This window comes from Camelus dromedarius, chromosome 3 (genome assembly GCF_036321535.1).
Source record: "Camelus dromedarius isolate mCamDro1 chromosome 3, mCamDro1.pat, whole genome shotgun sequence".
Lineage (NCBI taxonomy): Eukaryota > Metazoa > Chordata > Mammalia > Artiodactyla > Camelidae > Camelus > Camelus dromedarius.
Genome location: NC_087438.1, coordinates 33,678,125 through 33,696,781, shown reverse-complemented (window position 1 = coordinate 33,696,781; position 18,657 = coordinate 33,678,125). Strand labels below are relative to the sequence as shown.

Genomic DNA, 18,657 nt, shown 5'->3' with positions numbered 1-18,657 from the left:
CCATTTCCATCAGAAGAAAGACACGCTCTTTATAGATGAAATTCGTTTTCTGGGTGGTGAGCGCTGCACACCTCTGCTCTGTTTTCCACTTGTCCTTGCGAGAAAAGAATCTCAGTGCTAATTGTGGGAGTGTATTTTTTGTGGAGTTTGAAGAGATGAGTTTTCTGCCTGGGACCATGAGGGCAGCCCACAGGGAGAATGCAGGGTCATGGGAGCCCAGAAGTCTGGGTTAATATAAGACCCTGGGAACTTAAAATCTCAGGGAGTGATTTGGGCTTCCAGAGGCCAAGACAGTGTGAGGGAAGGGACAGGCTTCTAGTCAAATTTTCTTAAATCTAGGAGTGACAGAAGGTCCCACTGACATTTTCTTAAAATAGGGTAATTTATCATCCAAACCAGGATACTTTAAGGATGAAAGGGGGTGCCATTAATAAACATTGTTGTAACAGCAGGTATACATCAGTGCTGCCTCGGGCAAACTGGGACAAATGAATGCCTTGAAGATGATACTCAAGTTTCCAATTATGTGCATGAAGGTTTGAAAACGCTCTTTTAGGAAATACCTGTTTACATTAACTAGTTACAGAGACTCTTGAATACTCCTGCTTTAAGTACTCAAGTTTATGGTCATCATAGTGCATTTTCCAGCCATCCCCAGTTCTTTTGACCCCAGACCTGACCCTTCTAGGTGGGCTTCTCTTTCTCTGTGATCCCACAGACCTAGCTCATGTCTCTCAGTTCTCAATTACAAACTCAGACTGTTTCACACGGTAGTTTCGTCACTGTCCATTACTAAGCTTTATTAGTCACGGCTTCTATTTCTATTGCAAACCACAATACCTGGCACAAAAGTCTATTCAGTAATTGTCTATTAAATAAATAAATGAGTTGAAATATCTTTTGCAGTCAGTGTCACATGTTTTTTCGTCCATAAGTTCTTGTGTCAACATGCCCTGAGGCAGCAGCCTGAGTCCCATACACTTGAATCGTGAACCCTTCAGGCCCTTGGGTTAGATTGCCAATTTCTCAGGTAGGAGAGAAGCTGAGCAGCGTAATAGATTGGAATTGCGCGTCGGTTCCTGGGGGCACCTGAGCCTAAGGGTTGATTGGTGTGATGCCAACTTCTCTCTCACTACCTGCGGAGAAAGCATTGCTGCTTTCTGACTCAGAGAATTACTGACTTGTGTTGGATTTTCTGATCTTATTAAATATGTTTTCTTCTAATGCACTGCCAACAAACCGCAGATTTCTAAACATTTTGAGGGCTATGATTTTTCGTATTTTGAATGACTGTGCAGTGACAAAGATGTGTTGAGGAAGGTGCGAGAGCTGACATAATAGACAATAACAACTCTCTCAAAGTGGCATTAAAATCTGCCTCCTACAATGAATTTCTATTCCATTTAGAGTGGGTTGGAATTTTTTTCCTCTCATGTTTCAAAGGACTAAGAATGTTTTTACCTTATGTATTACTATCTGCTTTTTAGAAGGTTTGTCACTATGTTAATGTATGTTTGAAATGTCTTCTGAGGATCATATATTTCTTCCAATTTTTCTAACATTTAATAAGTGCTCTTTCAAAACTGATTAACATCAGTAGTGATGAGAAAATGGCCTTACACGTTTTTCGTCGGCATATGCAACTCAGGTAAGTGAGTTTTTCTAAGATTTTGTTTGTTGCTGTGTGAGGTCGTATGATTTAACTCTTTCTTTTTAAAAAATTTTTATTGAAGTGTAGTTGATTTACAATGCTAATTTCAGCTGTAATTCAAAGTGATTCAGTTTTACATACACATACATTTATTTTTTTCCTTTTCAGGTTCTTTTCCATTATATGTTATCACAAGAAATTGAATATAGTTCTCTGTACTATAAAGTAGGTCCTTATTGTTTATCTATTTTATATGTGGTAACGTGTGTCTGTCAGTCCCCAGTGACTATTTTATCCCTCCCCGTCCTTTCCCCTGTGGTAACCATAGTTTGTTTTCTATGTCTGTGAGTCTGTTTTTGGTTTGTAATAGAATTTGTGTTTTTTTATATTCCACATATAAGTGATATCATATGATATTTGTCTTTCTCTGTCTGACTTACTTCACTTAATATGATAATCTCTAGGTCCATTCATGTTGCTGCAAATGGCATTATTTCATTCTTTTTTATCGCTGAGTAGTATTCTATTGTGCATACACAATACACATACATATATATACCATGTCACACACACATATATATACCACATCTTTATCCAGTCATCTTTTGATAGGCATTTAGATTGTTTTCATGTCTTGGCTATTGTAGATAGTGCTGCTGTGAACATTGGGGTGCATGTGTCTTTTTGAATTATAATTTTCTCCAGATATTTGCCCAGTGATGGGATTGCTGGACCATATGTTTAGTCTATTTTTAGTTTTTTAAGGGACTTAAATCTTTCTTGATCTGTTTGGTTTTACAGACCTTAGAACAACATCTGGATCTTACGTGCTGTCATGATAGCGTTACCTTTTGTCCCTTCACTGTCTTCCCTCTTCTAAAACATTAGCGCAACAGCTATAAAGCCATCTGTGGGGCTGTTGTTGCTGTTGTGGCCTGGCATCCAGTCCCCCTCCAATGGAAGAATAGCTTAATTTTGGTTTGGGATACTAAATATTTCCAAATAACCATCAGGTATTTGACTAGTGTCCACTCCACTCCAAATTATGGGCCTTGAATCCTAAGTGACTGAACCCAGTCAACAAATCTCATTCTGGCCAGTTCAGAGGTTGGCAATAACCCAGTCATAGTTAATGAGACATGAGGAGATGTTTACTGGTGTTTCTGGATCCTAGATATTTTCTCTCTTCCTATAGTTGATATAATTTGAGGATGCAAGGTTTGGAACCTTGTAGAAACTTGCTATCACCAAAGCAGAGCCCTGGGATACTGCTGGGCCTCTTTGGAGAGTTCAGGGATGGAGTGAGTACCATTGATAGTTGAGCAAAGGTGCAGAGAACTGAGTTTTTGTAACCTCCTTGGAATTGCTCCATAAAACCTCTCCTGGGTTCAGAACTTCCTTTGGATCTTCAGTAATATGAGACAATAATTTCCTTTTACAGTTTTAAGCTAGTTTGAGTGGGAATTTCTATACTGTGTAATTGAAGAAACTCGATTTAATATTTAAGGATTTCCAAAGACATCAGCAATGTTTTGATTTCTTATGGATACTTCTGGAATCAACTCAGATGGTAGAAAGGAACTACCAAGGAACAATAAAGCGAGATTTAAGAACAGTCAATTTTCTAAGTATCCAATGCAAGTTTGTTTATTTTCACACAGTAACACAATTTTGTCATCTTCAGACAAACTCCCACTGCATGGAAATTGTTTAAATAATAGTTATATTTGACTCTTTTCCCGGAGTAGAGATTCACCTTCAATTTTAACTTAAAATCTGGACACTGTAAGTATTCCATGATAATATTCTCTTTCAAAACTATTTTAACATTTTGTTTACTTGATGCTAATTACCCTGTTGGGAGGCAGTAAGATATTGAGGGTAATGGTGGGAAACAACCCTCATTATTCTTTCCTCTTTTTCTCTACTCTGTATGCTTGTGATACTTAGCCAGAATCTTAGCCTTCCTGTGGCTCAGAGTCTCTATCTATAAAACTTTCATTATAACATTAACTACCTTACAGGTTGACTATAATATTTGTTTGACCATTGTTTATAACTGAAAATTGGAAACTATAAATGGCCAAAATAGAGGAATGGGTGAGTAAATTTTGTCACATGCATATGATGCATTAGGCAACCTTGAAAAAATCATGTGTTTAATAAATAATAGATTGAAATGATGTTATGATAGAAAGTTAAGTGTAATATAAAGCAGGATGTACAATCAAATATACAGCATTAGCCAAACACATAAACTAGTATTTTGCATACTTGGGAAAATGATTCAAAATAAGTAAAGATTTCAAGATAGTATCAGCAGTTATCTTTTTAAGTTAGGATTTCTCTCTTAGTTTGGGCTGCTAAAACAAAAATACCATAGACTGGGTGACTTAAACAACAAAATTTTATTTCTCACAGTTCTAGAGGCTGGGATGGCCAAGATCCAGGTGCCAGTCCGTTCTGTTCCTGGTAAAAGCACTCTCTGGTTTGCAGAGGATGCCTTCTTGCTGTACCCTTATATGGCAGAGAGCAGGAGAGCTGTAGTCTATTTCTCTTCTTTTAAGGACACTAATTCTATTGTAGGGATTCCACCCACCTGACCTCATCTAAACCTAATTAGCTCTAAAAATTATACCTACTAATACACTATCTCCTTTTAGATGTTTCATATGAATTTTGGGGGCATGTAACCATGCAGTCCATAATAGTTATCTTTTACATATATTTTAATACACATTTGACACCTTTTTTCTACAGTAAGTCCAGCAGTTTTTATAGGAAATGTATTATAATAGTGTTTCTAATAGGGAAAGAGTTGGAAGAGCCCAAATTTCCTTCATCAAATGGAAATAGCTAATTGTATTATGGAACAGAAAGACCTGAGAATATTACTCAATTATTAACAAAATGGAAGGATGTCCAAGATTTACTTAGAATAAAATCAATAAGGATCTTGTGATCCCAAGCAAGGCAAGTCTGAAAGGCATGGTCTGAAATCTGAAACTGCAGACTCACTCACTTAAAATTACTCTCACTTTTACTCAAGCAACAACTGAGCAGTATGGGGTATTGAGCATGTTAGTAAATGAATCTGCTCCTGTTTCCTAACAGAGGCTCACACAAAGCTTGAAGGTCTCTGAAATCTATAAGAAATGAGGAAACTCCCAGAATAGGAGGAAAAGTGATGGGAATGGAGGGTGGGAGTGTGAGCCCCAAAGACCCACCCCATTACTGTTCGAGCAGTCTCTGCTGAGCCAAGAGTTATACTTCCATCCTCTTTCTTACTTTGTTATGGGGCTTAATCTAGTTTCAGTGCTGCTGGTCTAGCAACAGTTTACGCAATCTCATTAATTTGGGAAGAAGTTATATACAAATGCAAATCAAGATACACACTCACTTGTTTATAGTCATTACCTCTGGGAGGAAAACATAGTTAGAGGATTTGATCTTCTCCTGTGTGTACTTCTGTATTTGAATTTTCCCTCCAAATTCATCTCCCAATTGGGTAATAAAGAGAATAGTAATACTTGTTAGATAGTGATTATGTAGGTAAATAAATTATAACTTGATTAATAACTCATGTGTTATGTGTAATAATACTTGGTCCATGCTACAAGAATATATTGTACAACATGAGGGATATAGCCAATATTTTATAGTAACTATAAGTGAAGTACAACCTTTAAAATTACATAAAATTAAAAAAAAATTTGTACTTCAAAAGCAAAAATAATAATACCAAGTCAAGGAAACTTGGCCAAATGAGTTTGTCAGCCTGGCCTCCAGTAGCTTGATAAGGGCAAGTAACTAGTCCTATAGCCAATCTAAGGAGTGTTACTGGCCACTTGACCAGATTTCACTTGCCACTTCCTCAATCTGTTTTTCCTATGCATGAATATTTGTCCGCGGCCCTAAAGAAAGTATGTTTTAGCCGAAAGGATCAGTAGAATGTGTTGGGTGAGATCTGGGACTATTCATATGGCACTTATTTATCATTTTCTAAGCAGCTATTGTGCATCAGTCATCGAAGCTGCAGAGATGTGTAGGAAGCAGCCTATGCCCTCAGGGAGCTCACTGCCCAGCAGGAAAGGCAAACCATTCCCAGTATTATTAGCTCAGAATTCAAGAGCCAGGCTCTGCAGGCTGACTGGGGTTAGCAGCTGCTGTGTGGTCTGGTAGGGAATGTCTTAACTTTACCACTTCCATTTCCTCACCTAGAACATAGGGCAATCATGGTGTCTACTTCTTCAGGTTACTGTATGGATCAACTGAGATAACATATGTAAACTTTACCTTAAATTTTAAATAAATAATTGTGATGTATTATGACAAGAGCTATAACACTACTCAGCAAAATGATGTCATGGTAGCTGTGATGATGTAGTCCAGTGGGAATTTGCATGTACTATCGATATCTTCCGTACCCTCGGTTTGTAATGTGAGCACATGGATCCTGAAGTAGGATGTTAGCAGTGTCTTTAGTGGTTTTGAGAGACTTCATTAGTAGAGTCTCTGCCTCTTGGGAGAATTTTGACCAACTGTGCTTGGTATTCGAAGCAATCTCTTCACTGTAGGGCTCAGTCTCCTGTGTTCACATCAGAACACTGATTTATAGACCTTTAAAAGATCTCAATCTGATGATACTATGCATAGAAACTCAAAAAGCTCCACACAAAAACTGCTAGAGCAGATAAAAAATTTGGCAAGGTAGCAGGATACAAGATTAACATACAGAAATCAGTTGCATTTCTTTACACTAACAACGAAATACCAGAAAAAGAAAGTAAAGAAACAATCAATTTGAAAATTGCATCCCCCCTCAAAAAAATGTAGGAATAAATCTAACCAAGGAGGTGAAAGACTTATATGTGGAGAACTAAGGAACAGTGATTAAGGAAATTAAAGGTGACTTAAGGAAATGGAAATATGTACCATGCTCTGGGATTGGAAGAATCAATATTGTTAAAATGGCCATACTGCCCAAGGCAATCTACAGATTTAATATGATCCCTCTCAAATTACCTAGGATATTTTTCACAGAACTAGAACAAATAATCCTAATGTTTATAAGGAATCACAGAAGATCCAGAATTGCCAAGGCAATACTGAAGAAAAAGAATGAAGCTGGAGGAATAACCCTCCCAGACTTCAAACAACACTGCAGAGCTGCAGTAATCAAAACAGTGTGGTATTGGCACCAAAACAGACATATGGATCAATGGAACAGAATAGAGAGCCCAGAAATAAACCCACGGACTTATGGTCAATTAATTTTCAACAAAGGAGGCAAAAGTATACAATGGAGAAAAGACAGTCTCTTCAGCAAGTTGTGTAAACTGGAAATGTGTCAGATGGGAAAACTGGACAGCAGCATGTAAATCAGTGAAGTTAGAACACTCCCTCACACAACACACAAAGATAAACTCAAAGTGGCTTAAAGACTTAAATATAAGACAAGACACTATAAACCTCCTAGAAGAAAACATAGGCAAAACATTCTCTGACGTAAATCTTAGCAATGTTCTCCTAGGGCAGTCTTACCCTCGCAATAGAAACAAAAGAAGAAATAAGCAAATGAGACCTAATTAAACTTACAAGCTTTTGCACAGCAAAGGAAACCATAAGCAAAACAAAACAACCTACAGAATGGGAGAAAATATTTGCAAATGATGTGACTGACAAAGATTTAATTTTCAGAATATATAAACAGCCCATACAACTTAATAACAACAACAACAACAACAAAAAAAAAACCAATAACTCAGTCCAAAAATGGGCAGAAGACCTAACAAGTAATTCTCCATTGAATATGTACAAATGGCCAATAGGCACATGAAGAATGCTCAATAGCACTAATTATCAGAGAAATGCAAATCAAAACTACAATGAAGTATCACCTCACACCAGTCAGAATGGCCATCATTAAAAAGTCCACAAACTATAAATGCTGGAGAGGGTGTAGAGAAAAGGGAGCACTCCTACACTGTTAGTGGGAATGTTGATTGGTGCAGCCATTATGGAAAATGGTATGGAGATTCCTCAAAAAACTAAAAGTAGACTTAACCATATGATCCAGCAATCCTACTCCAGGGCATATAGCCAGAGGGAACTCTAATTCAAAAAGATACTTGTGCCCCAATGTTCATAGCAGCACTATCTAAAGTAGCCAAGACATGGAAACAACCTAAATGTCTGCCGACAGATGACTGGATAAAGAAGTTGTGGTATATTTATACAATGGGATACTAATCACTGATAAAAAAGAATGAAATAATGCCACTTGCAGCAACATGGATAGATCTGGAGATCATCATTCTAAGTGAAGTAATCCAGAAAGAGAAAGAAAAATACCATATGGTATCACTTATATGTGGAATTAAAAAAAAAAAAAGAAAGAAAAAAGAAGACACTAGTGAACTTACCTATAAAACAGAAACAGACTCACAGATATAGTAAACAAACCTGTGGTTACCGGGGGGAAAAGGTTGGGAAAGGATAAACTTGGAGTTCAAGAATTGCTAATATTAACTACTACATATAAAATAGACTTAAAAAAAATCTCTTCTGTATAGCACAGGGAACTGTATTCAGTATCAAGTAGTAACCTATAATGAAAAAGTATATGAAAACGAATATATGTACGTATATGTATTACTGAAACATGCTGTACACCAGAAATTGACACATTGTAACTGACTATACTTCAATTAAAAAAAAAAAAAAGGAAAAGAGAGACCCCAGTCTGTTGTTCTGGTGTCTACTGTGAGGGGCGTGTGTGAATCCCTTCGTGCTGTGTTCGTCCACGAAAGGAGCTTGATGCCTGTGAGCAGGAGGCTAGATCTGGTTTTCACATGTCCCAGCGTGCAGAACAGCCTGCTGCACAAAGCTGACCCTTTCCTTTTGTTCTTGCTCTGTGTTCAGTGTTCGTGTCTTAGAATTGGCTGTGGGCAGTTTCTCTCTTCTGCTGGACAGAGTGCCTAGAGTTGGTGAACATACTGTAGCTGGAGACTGTTACCCAGGAGGATGGAGGTGGCCCAGCAGGTTCCATATAAACTGAGGGAAAATGCACCTTGGTATCCCAAAGGGATTGGAATTCAGAATAAAAATGGCCCTCCTGAACTTACAAGCCCTTTAAGCAGTAGTGAAATAGTTTTTCTGAGAAGTTAATTGTTATGACTCTTACAGGTTTTTGGTTTTTGTTTGTTTGTTTTGTTTTTTAGTATTTCCTTTTAATGATGCAACAGGCACTGAATGATTTCAGTTTAGATCTTATGCAAAACCACTTGTTCTGCTCAACTGACTCATAGGTTCTAAATGGCTCATGAGTATCCTTTTAAATTCCTATTATGATAAATGAGACCAAATGGCACATTTTGCTGTATTGTCTAAATTGTTCACATTTCTCTGCGTATTGCCTGACTCTTGTAATAGTATAAAATAGGTTTGGAGATAAATTGCATAAACCCCGACTCATGCTTCAAAATTCAGCCTCTTGTGGTGCATAGCATGCCTCTCTATTAAAGTAAAAAGAAATGAAGCAAACAGTTGGATTTGTGACAATCCTTCCTGCCTTCTCTAAAATGACTTCTTTTTCTTCTCTTTACTCTTTGATGTTCATCATGGAGATTTTCTGGGTCCCCAGGTACCTCAGCACCACAGGCAAAGTGGAAACCTGAGAAGCCAGTGCCTGCCATAAGCCCATGTTGCTTAACCAGACTGATCTAGTACCACAGTGTTAAAAATAGACATCATAGTTCCTGGGGGCTGTCTCCAGATGTCAGAACTGAAAAAATAACTCCACGTACCAGAGGGAGAATGTGGAAAAAATTAGTATGTGTATTGTTTATATGATTCATCACTGACACTGAACATTCAGAGTGTGGGAACAAGGCCGTTAAATTCTATGAGCCTTAATTTTCCTATCTGTACAATAGGTCAAAACTGCTATAGCAATTTTTGAGGGGGCTTTCATGTAATATATAAATAGTAAGCTAGGTAATTAGATCAAAGTGTTTTACCTAACGGAGGTCCATACAGGAAAAGGAAATCATAAAGCACCCCAACGATGTCCAAACACTAATCCCTAGAAATATGAATATGTTTTAGCCCTTAAAATTGGGAGATTATCATGGATTAACCAAGTGGGTTCAGTTTCATCCCATGAGCCTGTAAAAGCAGAGAACTCTCCCTGGCTAGAAGCAGAAGGGAAGGCAGAGAGATGCAGCAGAAGAGGAAGCGATTTGAAGTGTAAGAGCAGCTCTCCTTCTGCTGTTGATGGAAGGAGGTCACATGGAACCCATGAGGAGGAATGCAGGCAGTGTGTGGAAGCAAAGAATTATCCCTGCTGATAGCCAGCAAGGACCTCAGTCCTACGACAACAAGGAACTGCTTTTATCCAATGACCTGAAAGGGCTTGGAAGTAGGTTTTTCCCAGAGCCTCCAGCAGAGACCACAGGACTTGTAGCTGTGTACAATACCCGTGCTTAGTCCTTGTAAGACTCTAAGTAGAAGTCTGCACTGAGCCACACTGTGCCCAGCCTTCTGGTCTATAGAACGATGAGATAATTTAGGGGTGTTTAAAGCCACTATGTGTGTGGTAATTTGTTATAGTAGTGATAGGAAATAATACACCATTATTGCTGGGAGAAGAAAAACTGAAGGAAAGTAATAAATCATGTGGCGCCAATACCTGGCCTCCTCACAAATCCTTCAAGGCTAAAGACTGCAGAAGGGGACACTTGCTGGAAAAGGGAGGGCCTCTGGAAGGAGGTCTCACAAGATGTTCTACCTGCCTGGGGGTCAATGCATTACCTCGTGGTAAAGGCAGCTTGGCGTTGTCGTTTGCTTAGGCAAGAGGAGGTTTTGAAGTTGAACTTTCCTGGTCAGCAGTTGGTTCCTCTGTGCAGAGGTGAAATTAGTCACTGCAGGTTCCACTGCAGGGTCTAAGGGGCAGCTGGAAGTCAAGGTACAGCCCACTGGCACAGGGAACTCTTTGGAGACCTGATCAAGCACAGCAGAGATTCCCCAGTTCTCATAATTATTGGATTCAGATGCAGATGCAAATAAAGCAGGCAGCAATAAAGTGATGGCATTGCCTTGGAGACCAGAGGGCGAGAGGGCAATGCCCAGAGAGAGACTAGCTCATTCTTGCCACTGTGAGGTGGTGGAAAGCACGCACCTCCCTCCCTCTGCACATACATTAACATGTAATTTTGGAGAGGAGCCTGAGAGATGGAGAGAAGACCAAGAAGTCTGAGACAGAATATTTCTCTAAGAAAAAGCTGTACTATCACAAAGGAACTGTTTAAATAATCAGATCACAATAAAATTAAAAACCTGATGAAAGTTGTTTCTATTCTGCTGCCAATATCTAGGATCTCAGGAGAAATGGCAAATTAATTAAAAACAAAAGAATTTCATTTTCTCATGATGATGGTTAATTTTATGTGTCAGATTGATTGGTTGAGAGATGCCCAGAAAGCTGATAAAATATTTCGGGGTATGTCTCAGAGGATGTCTGTAGAAGAGACTGGCATTTGAATCAGTGGACTTAGTAAAAAATTTCACCTTCACCAGTGCAGGTGGGCATCATCCAATTGGTTGAAGGCCTGAATAGAACAAAAAGGTGGAGGAGGGGCAAATCTGTTCTCTTTGCCCAAACTGGGGCATCTGTCTTCTCAAATTCTTGGACATCAGTGTTCTTGGTTCTTGGCATTTGGACTCAAACCAGACTTAACACCATCAACTTCTCGATTCTCAGTCCTCTGGACTTGGATTGAATTACCCCACTAGCTTTCCTAGTTCTCTAGCTTGCAGATGGCAGATTGTGGGACTTCCTGGCCTGCATAACCACGTGAACAAATACCTTTAAAAACATCTCCTCTTATAAAAATATTTTGTATATGTCCTATTGGTTCTGTTTCTTTGGAGAACCCTAATGCACTCATGTTGTGCAAATTTTATTTTTGACCATGCTACCGTATAAACCTTTATCCTCCATAAAAGTGTCAGCTCTCAGAGGTCAGGGCCTGGTATCTTAATTATATCTCTTATATCCTCCAGAGTTCCTAGATTTCAAACTAGTAGGGGTGACTCAATGCAGAGAACTGGCCTGTCCCTGCCAGTTTGAACTGCCAGCTTTTGTTCTGATTGGTCAGTGCCCACATCACTCCAGTTATTACATCTTTTACTATCATATTGCAAGAGAATTTTTCCTTTCACATTTTTACATACAGAAATGTTGAAAAAATTATACATTGTGTATCCCCACTACCTAGATTCTGCAATTCACATTTTGCTGTATTTACTTTATCACACATACATCCATCATCCTTCTGGCCATCCGTCAATCCATCTTATTTTGTGTGTGTGTGTGTTCTTAGAAGTTTCAGACTTCACCCCTAAGCACTTCTGCACGTATACCTTTGATTAGGGTTTGATATTTGGTTACTGCTTTTTTTTTAATAAAACCTAAGCTGAATATATTTTTGTATTTGGAATTTGACACATGGAGTAATTAAGATTAACACAAGGGTAAGTTGACCAATGGAAGGCTACTGGGAACAGTTGATATTTGAGTCAGAAATTTGTTGACCTAGATGAAATTTTGGTTACAATAACAAATGGAGATCCTCTTTATAATCTCTGTCTTCAGCAAAGTTTACTTAGAATAAATAGCAGAGAAAGTCAGATATGTTCCAGGAGTCTGAAGTCTCAAGGTAAAGGCTGATTCTAATGGAAACTGTAGATTGTGATGAATTGTGTAGCTTTCCCAGCAAAGGTTAAAGGAATATTGATGAAGTCAGAGACCATTTCAGTTGTTTTAAAACTCTCAGTTTTGTGACCTATGCTTCTGTCAGGTTATGAAGCTAATATTCTCTCGATCAGCTGAACAAGCTGTACAGATAATTAAAATAGTGCATTTAGACATTGTCTTCCTTTATCACACCGTTTGTCTGTGCAAACAAAGTCTTGTGGTTCTATTGCTCTCACCTCAAAACCTTCATAACTCAGACAACATGTACACCACTTTAAGTGTCTGCCAATGTTCACACAAGGGAAGGGGAGCATCACTCGATGATAACTTGGTAAATTCTTGAGAAATTGATTATATTGTATCCAGTTATCCCAACATGTAACATCTTCATTGCTCCCTCGCTCACTCACGCTCTCTCTCTCTGTCTCTTGTAGGAGAAGAACTGGGCTTCATTTTCAGTCATTATGGAATTGTTTTTATTTTTCTTCTGCCCTGGCATGCAGAAATCTCAAAAGCAGATGAGGGAGCTGAGAGAATGCAAAAAGCCTGCTATTAGCAAGATTTAGCTAAGGAACATCTAAAAATTGATTTAATTTGTGTTTCAGAGGTGGAACTTTATCCTTGGTCAGCTTGAGGTATTATTGCACTGCAAACCGATCAATCCTGCCTATCCTCCAAAGTCTGTAGAAGCCTAAATGGATTGTTCCACAGTCTGCCCAAAGGACTTGGACTTCATCCTCTACAACACAGAAGAAGAGATCCAATGTCAAATTAAGACAAAGGTAAGTACATGCTACGAGGTGTATTTCCAGGGTGCTTTAGAGGCCTTTCCACCCTTTTGGCTGTCTTAAGCAAAAGAGGGAGAGAGGCTCAGGTTGACGAGAAAGCTATATGAAAGAGGTAAGCCTAAATTCTTGATGTTACTCAGTCCCATACTGCTATTTCCAGAGCACTACCAAAGTCTTCATGGATGCAATTTGTTGACGCAGAAATTCTAGAGTCACATGGTTCCGGCACCTAGGAAGAGAGCTAAGTGTTGGCTGAGTGAAAGTCCACAGTTCAGTACCTAGTGCAGTGAGCAGAGACTCACAGTCAAGGCCTGTCCTCCCTCTAGAAGTCAAGGTTCTAAAGGATCCATCCTTCCACAGAAAATGGGGACCTTTTGGGATATTACACCACAGGTTGTAAATTTCAAATTTGTAGATTTCTAGGGGACAGGTTTGTGTTGTAAGTGCCTGAAACAGGCCTAGTGTGGGAAAAATAGCATGGGCATAGCAACTGATTTTCAGCCACAGCCTCAGGGAGACAAGAGGGAGTGGTGGGGACTGTGGCAAACTGGAAATTCTGTGCCCTATCTAAAGCAGGCAGCTGCATTCAGCTCCAGTTGTTTAATGCCTGTGGAAATGCATACTCAGTACTGAAGAGTTTCTGATTTTTCAAGAGCAGTTAGAATTTGATTTGAAATTATTAACTTTTAAAATCTGACAAACTACCATCCTTTGGTATCTCAGTTTTCACTTTAATGAATACAAGGTTCTAGTTTCAATTAGGTGACAGAATGTGCATTACAGCACCAGGTGTCAACATCTAGGCATATGTACTAATGACTGCTACTGCATAGATGACTGCTTCAATGCTCTTCTCTTCTTGTGATGAATCTTTCTTTTGAATTCTATCTAACAATTATAACTATGCTATTTAGAGTTCAGAGGGATCTAATCTCTGTGCTGGTTTATATTGATGGAGGAAGCTATGTTCCCAATAGTCTGAACTCACAAAGCAGGCTAGTAGCTTGCTCAGGACAAAGTGGCTGGTCTCATCTGCCTGGCTCAGGGAATTTTCCAGAAAAACATGGTGCCTACCATGTCCAGCTGAATTTCCTTTCTGTTAGGCTATTTCTTGCAAACCTCAAAGAACATGTGTTAGATCAATTTTTATTTTTCTAAAATTTCTACAGGGCCTGCAGTAGAAATTCATGAAGTAAAATACTACGGATTGCACTTTTGAGAAACTGTGACCTTCTCCTTCTTCCATGCTCACCATCCCATTGAGATAGCTGGGGGAGAGGCACTGAAAGTTACTAGTGAGAGTGGCTGGACTCAAGGCAAGTCAGGTAGAGGGAAATATCTGACAAAGGCAGCGGCTCCTCTAGTCAGTTCCCAGGTTTCTGTTTCCCTGATTCCTCCCAGCTCTCTTCTCTGTCTATTGGCAGAACACCACCTCAGCAATGCTAAGAAGGCATTTGAGGATCAAACACTTTAATGCTGAATTTCAGACAACTTCCTAGCTCAGCAAAGAGGAAACGTCAGGGCAGGATGTTGCTTTCAGGGCAGTTGAATATAGAAGACGTTGTAGTTTTTCCTGACAGACAGGTGGGGTTTGCGTACCTCCTATGAAATGTGTCCTCTGTGTTGAACATAGAGGTGAGCAGGGAAGAAAACTACAGGTGAGCAAAGCTCAGTGTTGAGGCCTCTGCCGTGATTTAGATTCCTGCCAAAGGAAGTGATATGGCAGCTAGCGTGCACAGTGCCTGTCTGATGGCAGGTGGAAGTTGGCACTTGGGGGCTGGAAAGGCAGGTGGTCATTATCTTAGTGTGGCAGGACTTCATAAGCAGGATCCAGTCCAACAGGAAAGACTAAATCAGGCCTGGATTAGTCTGGGATTTGGAATGCATTTGAACCTCTATGTGGAGAAATCAGAGCACTTGATTCAGAGACCAAGACTGGGAAATAACGTGAACTTAATGATTTCTAGTTCTCAAGAGCAGTAGTATTGGCTTCCATTGGCCAATACCTGGAAGTTACTGCAGTAGACTGAACTGTGTCTCCCACAGGTATGTCCTTCTTAAAGCCTAGTAACTATGATTATGGTCTTATTGGGAAATAAGGTGTTTGCAGATGTAGTTAAATTAAGGATCTCCAGTAAGATGATCCTGAATTTAGGGTGGGCTCTAAGTCCAATGACTGATGTCCTTATAAGAGAAAGGAAAGGGAATTTGAGACACAGAGAAAAGAAAGACAAATGAAGATGGAGGCAGAGGTTGGAGTTAAGTAGCTTCCAGCTAAGTAACGCTAAGAGCTGCTTACATACCTGAAGCTAGGAGAGAGGTTGGAACAGACTGAGAGCCTCTGGAATCAACCCTGCCAACACCTTGATTTTGGATTTCTAGTCTCCAAAAGTGTGAGAGAATCAGTATCTGTTGTTCTTAAGCCACACAGTTTGTAGTCCTTTGTTACAGCAGCCCTAGGAACCTAACACTACGGATAACTCATGCCCGACATTATTCTCTGACATTATTCTCTAGATGTTGTGTTCCAGCTAATGTGAGAGGTGTATTTGTTTTAATTGCCTTTGATCGCTCTTTCCACTTTTATTCATGGTGAAATCTATTTTTTTAAAGCTCTGGGAATGTATTAAAGTTCTATGGTAATAGTTAAAAATAAAAATCAGTGTTGAGATAATTTAAAGCTGGTCATTAACTGGAAAGCATAACACATTAAATCTCCATTCTAGAATTATGTCCAGTATTCACCCCCAAATTTATTTTTTTATTAATTTATTCATTCATTTTCAACCCATTTTAATTGATCAAATGTTGACCAAATGCTCACTCTGTGCTAGACATTATTCTTCTAGTTAACTTGGAAATACATAGTGATTAAGAAAGACCAATGCATATGCATTTTGGTAATATAGACAGGAAAGTAAACAATTAATCAAATAAGTAAATAATTACAGGCTGTATTAAATGTTGGTGAAAGCACCATTTATTTGCCTGTAGCCCCTAGTGTTAGTACTTTTGGTTCTTGGTTATAATGGTCACTACTTGCTGAAAAGGATAAAGGGAGAGTACAAGTTCAAAACGTGGCTATTTAAACTAAATGCCATTATTTGCAGGACCCCTGTTGGATTTCACCTCTATCGTGCCTGGGTATATCTCTATTTGAGCTTTGATTTCACACTACATGGAGAATCAAAGCCATTTAATTCACAGCACAGCATTGTTGCTGTCACTTGGTACATAATTGAAAGTAAATAACATCAATGGCAGCCCCAAAGCTTAGATGTCAGAAAGCTTAATATCCTTTCTTTTCTAATGCAAATCACTAAGGAAAGAGCTAAAAAATTGATTCAGTGCTATATGGACGGTACAGAAGTGTTAGTACAATGGAGACTTAGTTCATGTTGAAAACCTAAGGTATCACAAAAGCTGAGGAGTGAAAACAATGTATATGTGGATATCAGAGTTCATTATTTTCTTGCTTATTTTCTTGCATTTGCCCATGTACGGAGTAACTAAGCTATTGCCATAACTCACAACATGGACTGGCTTCAGTTTCATTTGAGGTCACAGTGTGACAGATATCAAGAAACCAAAGTGTTGTGAGACAAGACCTCTTCTCACCCTTGACCCTGCTGGCCCATATATGCAGAGTTAACAAAGGGGATGGAGAGAGATTCTGTTCCAAATTTTTAAAGAGGGCTGGACAGAGGACTTTGTGAGAAGGGAGACTGTATGTAGGTTTCTTTGGTGAGAGTAGTCACGTGCTATGAGGCTCCTGACCCGTCTTTGGGGAAGGGTAGGATGGATGTATACTAATTCCTACCACAGGAAGAAGAGCTTTCAGAAGCCTCCTGGGAACACCGGGAGGCAGAGAGGATGCTGTCTTCTTGAGAACCCCAGAAGCAAGGGAAGGGTTGACTTAGCTGCTTTGTTGGAAGAGCCTGGACAGTCAGTGGTGTAGCGCTGAGAACAGTCCAAGAGTTTGCTGAGTTAAAGAATGAGTGAGTGTTTTCCATACATATGTGAACCACACTGTAGAGACAATCAAAAAGGGATCAACTTGGATTCTCTTCCAGAAAGTCTGCAAAAGACTGAAAGTCTCAGCAGATTTACTGGATGCCTGGATCTAGTGGATTCTTGGGATCTGAGAAAGCATCTATCTTAGTCAAAGGAAACGCAGAGAGTTTTAACAAGGAACCTCCAAGGAGCCTTGAGAGCACTCCATTAAATGAACTCATCTGTAAACATCTTTAGAACCAGAAAGGAAGAACTTATTAAGCCCAGAAAGACCTTTTCTGTCCTTATTTCTCCAAATTTTCCTATGTTTCATCCTAGAGGGAGTGCAAAAGCAGTTAGAGGCAGGGGCGAGACAGTGAGCAGGGGCATAAGAGACGGCAGCTAGGCACCCCTTTCACACATCAAGTTTCAAACCTCAAGAGAAAAGAGGGTTTAAATTGAGATTAGATTTTTCATTATTGCAGAGAATTGAAAAGCCTAAATTTCGACTTAAGGTTGTTGGCAGTCTTTAGTGACTGTAGACTTGTCTTATCACCTGAGAGTGAGTAGAAAATTCAGACTCTTCAAAAGTTTTCTTATAGGGACAGAGGAAGAATAGGTGGAAACTGAGGAAAGTTTAAAGAGATATTTAGAGAAAAAGTTAGAAATGCATTTTGATCACAGGTCCACACCATGCTTATTAATGTGCTGGTTACACTTCATTACTGAAATATTTTCCACAAGTAGAACTCTGAGATTTGAATCACTGTAAATTCATTTTCCTTGAATTTTTTGTGGCATTCAATTAAAGTTTTTTGAGAATTAATGAGATCATAACTAAAAATGTAATAATCTCATTAAAATGTAACATTAAATGAAGCATTTTAGTATTCTGACAATATAAATTTCCAAATGAGTCATAAAATATATACTAGTATGCACAGAATTTATACTCAAGTTCTTTCTGTTCTGTGTCATTTATGAGGCCAGAATGATCATTGTCAGAGAGGACTCGCAGGTCCGTGTTGTGGTCCCCCATGAGGGGCTAGCCTGCAAATGTTTGCACAGATCAGCCATATCAGTGTAGAAAATGATTCTCTCATTAAGGACATCCCAGTTGTTTTCATCAGCTGGTGTATTTGTAAATCTTTTCATTTTTATTAATGCTAATATTGTTTCCTAAGTGAATCTGCAGGAGTTATATTATTTCTTTTTGAAATAATGAGTTTTACCCATCAAGATAGTTTCCTCTTTATTTTAGTATAGTGAATTCTTGGGAAAGTTCAGATGATTAAAAAGGAGAAATATTATTCAAGTTCAACTATTTTAAATAGTGGTCTACTCTATGAGAACAAAACTAGCAGTACTACATGGCAGCCCCTGGCCATCCGAGCAGCCCTGGTGACCCGTCCTCTGCTTCTTTCACTGTGATAAGCATGAAAAACGAATCAGAATTTATTCTTTAA

General features: G+C 38.9%; 1 long non-coding RNA gene across 1 annotated transcript in view; it reads left to right on the top strand.

Annotated features, from left to right (window-relative positions):
* The window catches only part of LOC116150587 (uncharacterized), a 132,145-nt gene extending 119,032 nt beyond the window's left edge, over positions 1-13,113 (top strand). Inside the window, exon 3 of the long non-coding RNA XR_004134320.2 lies at positions 13,016-13,113. This is a non-coding gene — a long non-coding RNA (uncharacterized LOC116150587). The remainder of the gene's footprint in view (positions 1-13,015) is intronic.
* Positions 13,114-18,657: the final 5,544 nt, after the last annotated feature.